Here is a 4,892-nt window from a genome sequence, read left to right on the forward strand (position 1 = left end):
ATTTTTTAAAAATTATATTAATTTTAAAATTATATTAATATTATAATTATATATTAATATGATAAACTAATAATAATAATATTAAATATAAAATATATATTTTAAATAATTTATTTTAAATAACATTATATATAATATAATATAAAGCATAAGATTTTTATACATAATTGTTTATTTATAAACAAAAATGTATAAAAAATCTTTGTCGTAAAATAATCAGTAATATATAGGATATCTATTTTATTTGGACATAATCAAGTATCTTAAAAAAAAATTAAAAAAGTTCATACAAAAAAAAATTATTTGTTATGAAGAAAAACTTGATGTTATATAAATATATTTTTTTTATTGAAGGAGTGAGAAATTTCAAGGTCAAATCAGTTTATAATTGGAATTATATTGATTGAAATTAAACTGTTCTTTTTGTATATATGACAATATATATTAAAATAAATTTTAATGCTAAATCATTTTGTTCAGTGATATGTTTAAAATTATTAAGCAATATATGTTATTCATTTTTAATCTGAGCATTACTTTGTTAATTTATTATTTATTATTAATTAATTATTGTTTATTGAAAATGTATTTATTATTAATTATCATCTAAAAATTTCTTAATATATAGACAATTAACAAATTTTTTATGAAATTTTAATTTTGTAAGTTTTTAAAGAATCAAGAATAAGATATTATTATATATATCGTATATATATTCTTTATTTCACAATAAAAAATATTAAAATTATAAATCTAAAATTTTTTCATACTAATAGATGTACTAATGATTACACTATTATTTTGTATATAAGAAAATATAATATTTCATTTAAAAAAATAAACTTGACTTTGAAATCTCTTACACTATTTCACTGACAAAACAACAATTATATATTATATCTCTCTTTATATAAAGTAACTGAACGTTTTTTTTTTTTTATATTTTGTCTTTCTTGAAATATTCGAATGTCAATAAAACAAAACATATCTTGTATGTTTCTTAATACTAATATTTTAAAAAATCAGATATTTTCATATAAAAAATTTGACAACTCATTTCTTTGAACAAATACGAATATTCCATGCAATTACAAAATCATTATTATATACAAAAACTTATATACGCACATACCGTTTCAAAATTTATTTTATCATAAAAGAAAATTTAATTTTACTCATAAGATCTATTTAAAATGAAAAGATTATAAAGATTTACAACAACTTCAATATAACTGATCAACATACGCTGCCGACCATTTTCTTGTTGTCCCTAGTCCCTAGGCATAATACGATAGCACATCAATAATCATGGCCATCCATTTAAAACTATTTTCTATGTTAATATATATTCTTTCAAATGAAAATTTATGTTATATTTTGTATTAACTTTGATTAATAAATATATTCATTATATTTGATTATCTAATTATCTTTTCTTCAATGAGTTTGAATATAACTGTAAAAATTAAATATTGATTAGAATTGTTTAGAAACTTTAATATAATAGTATAATATGTTATAATATCAATATTTAGAGATTCAATAATTACATTAATTTTATATTATTTTGTAAAACATCATAAATATATTTACACTTTTTCACTTAAAAAATTTTCATGCCTAGATACATTTATTTAAACTGAAACTTTTCAAAACCCTAGATTTCATAATTCGATTATAATAGAATAATTTAAAATATATTTTTTGATATAATGTTATTTTTAAAATTCATATTTATATCAATATAATTAAACAAAAATTTATATTTATATTTATATTTAGATTATAAATGAATATTCAGTAATCAATAGTATAACATTGATTTATGAAATATCATATTATGGCCTATTTTAAATACAAATTATAGTGAAAATTAATTCGACAACAATATTAGAATCTATATTCAGTTACTGAATTACTAGAAATTACTAACTTTTTCCCGCGATTTTATGAAATGTTCATTTCTAATTATATATGTTAGTAAGTAAAATATACAAGAATATAATAAAATAATTCTATATATATACATATTATTCGCATATAGTATGAATAATATAACGTAAATTTATATTTATATTAATTATTAATTAATTTCTTAATATTTATTTGTAATATAATTATATTAAATATTAATTATTTCTTTTTTTATATAATAGAGATTAAAATAAATTATTTCAAATTATTATTTCGTATTTTTTTTAATTTTATATGTTATAGAATATATAAATATAATAATATAATATATTATACTATTTTTACTGTTATATTTTCATTTTTCTTAATTAAAATTTTATAAATTAATAATGCTATAATATTTTGGTAATATATATATATTATTTTAATATTTTAAAACTAAATAATTATATTTTTATTTTTATATTTTCAAAAAAATAAGGAAATTGTAAAAAAAGTGAATAACTAAATAAAATTGTTTTATAAATTATTATATATTAATTATAGATGTATATATAGTAAGTAAGATATATATACTAATAATACTAAATTATTATTATATAGTATATAGATTAAAAATAAATGTTGATAAAATTCATCTATTTTTTTATTAGGCTTAAGTTTTCGAGCTAAAATTTATTAACAAAATCATTTTGCAACAGCAAAGAGCAGATTGTTAGCAGAAATTTAACAGATTTTATATAATTTGTTAAATTAAAAGCAAAAAATAAAACAGAGTATATTCTAATAGCAAAAAGAAGATTCTATAACTTTAAAATCATTTAAATTTTAAATAGAAATGCATATACTATCATTTAGATGAATTTTTCAAATTATTCTTATTTTTATTATTATTTAGTTTATTATTACATATATTTATATATTTATTATTTTATAATATATATCTACAATTTCACTTAAAATTTTTATAAAAAACAATTTATATAAAACAATATAAATTTATACATACTATAAATTAGAAGTTTAAAATAATTAGATATTTCAAGAAACAATAAATTTTAAAAAATTATTATTGATATAATATATATAAAAAATTTAGAGCATTCTAATAACAAATTATATATTATATGTAATTAATACATGATTTCTGCAAAAAGATAATTATATTAAGTTGTATTATGATATGTAAAAATTATAGATAATTTTTCTTAAATGTTATTGTACTTTTATTTTCAATTTTTATTTTTGATTTGAATTTGAGCATCCCATTGATGATTTAAAATTCTTTTCATACACTCTGATAATGCTATTGTTATAGATATGCTACAGATGATTGATTCATTTTCTGAAATGCAATTTTTTATTTAAAATATTTTTTTGGGACTTCTTGAAAAATTTTAATGTACAATCAGAGAAAAAATTAAGTGGCAAATAGCAAATAACAAAATTTGTTGATAAAATTTAATCAAAATTATAATTTGTTATGTGATTAAATTTCATTTCTTGCATATCTTTATATATATTATATATTATATAGTTAATGATTAAAATTAATGTTAAAATTAAAATATAATATTAAAATATAATAAGTAGTTAATGATTAAATTAATATGTGTACGAAAAATTAAATTTGTAAAAATTAGAGAGATTAGAAGATTGATAGAATCAAATTTGAGACGTGACAATTAAGGAAAATGCAAAATATTTAAGAAAATTAAAATAAGATATGATTAAAGAAATAATTCATTGATGATTAAATTTTGTAGTAATTAAAATTGTGAAGATTATTTTCTTGGAAATGGATTGAATTAACAAAAAAATAAATTTTTTTAATAAAAGTGAATTTTTTTAATAATTTAAGATGAATATTTGAAAATTTTGATAAAGATTATAGAAAACTTAATAAAAAATAAAAATATATTAGATAGTAATTATAGCAAAAAATAGTAATATTATTTATAATGTCCAATTATTTTTATCTATCTATAATTAATTAATTTTATTTTAATTTTTTTAATGTTAATTTATTTTATAATTTTAAATATTAATTTTAATTGTTAATTTCATAATCATCAACTGTTTTCATCATTTAACTATTTAATTTTGTCTCTAATTATATATAGATAAAATTATATATATATAGATTTGCATGTAGCAATTTTCTAATTAATTTTTATTAATTTCTAAATTTATTTCATAATTCAAGAAAATAATACTATTATTATTTTGACAATTTTTTTTTTTAATTGAAAATGATATTACAACATTAAATTTTAAATGCCTTACTTTATTTTTATATGTCTTTATTGTTTATTCCTCTAAATAAATTTGAATGGATAAAAGATTAAAAATAACTTGTTATCAAAATCTATATATAAAATATTTATTATTAACTTAATTTGTAATATTATAGTAATAATTCTAAAAAAATTCAATTCATGCTTTTTCTTTTCTTTTATATCAATCATTATATTTTCTATATGCAGATGTGAAATTTTATATTTGATAATATAATTACATTATTTTTGGTTGCTATTATAAACCTTATATTTTATATTTTCATATTTCTGCAATTATGTTACGAATTTAGAATCCTACAGCATCTCTAAATGTTTATGTGCTTCAAAAAAACAAAAAATATATGTCAATATTTATTCATTACTTCATAAATTTATTACATAATTAAAAAAGTTATATTATTATTGTTTTAATAATTTTTTTTTAATTAAAAATGATGAATATTAAATACATATCTTATTTGTTTCTTCCTTTGAATTAATTTTAATGATTGAACTTAGACTAAAAAGCATTTTTTTATCATAATTTACACAAAAAATATTTATTATTAATTAATTTGTATTATAACAATAATTTCAAAAACTTTAAAATTATAATTATTAAAAGAAAAATTAATAAATATATTTAATATTTAATACATATTTAATATGTAATAATATTTAACATACATAAAAAAAATA

General features: G+C 14.9%; 1 protein-coding gene and 1 long non-coding RNA gene across 5 annotated transcripts in view; one reads left to right on the top strand and one right to left on the bottom strand.

Moving 5' to 3' along the window:
* Positions 1-1,568, bottom strand: part of LOC102674408 (ATP-dependent helicase brm) — a 14,037-nt gene extending 12,469 nt beyond the window's left edge. The window contains exon 1 of one of the 4 annotated variants that reach the window (XM_031513841.1): positions 1,551-1,568. The gene's annotated coding sequence lies outside the window, so the exon portion shown is untranslated. Of the gene's footprint in view, positions 1-775; positions 885-1,132; positions 1,382-1,550 lie in introns of those variants that run through there. The other 3 variants (XM_006622804.2, XM_006622805.2, XM_031513840.1) reach the window with 3 other exon arrangements.
* LOC116186476 overlaps positions 1,559-4,892 on the top strand; it is a 5,448-nt gene continuing 2,114 nt past the window's right edge. Inside the window, exon 1 of the long non-coding RNA XR_004151488.1 lies at positions 1,559-1,569. This is a non-coding gene — a long non-coding RNA (uncharacterized LOC116186476). The remainder of the gene's footprint in view (positions 1,570-4,892) is intronic.

The sequence above is a fragment of the Apis dorsata genome, unplaced genomic scaffold, assembly GCF_000469605.1.
Source record: "Apis dorsata unplaced genomic scaffold, Apis dorsata 1.3 scaffold_758, whole genome shotgun sequence".
In the NCBI taxonomy this organism is placed as follows: domain Eukaryota; kingdom Metazoa; phylum Arthropoda; class Insecta; order Hymenoptera; family Apidae; genus Apis; species Apis dorsata.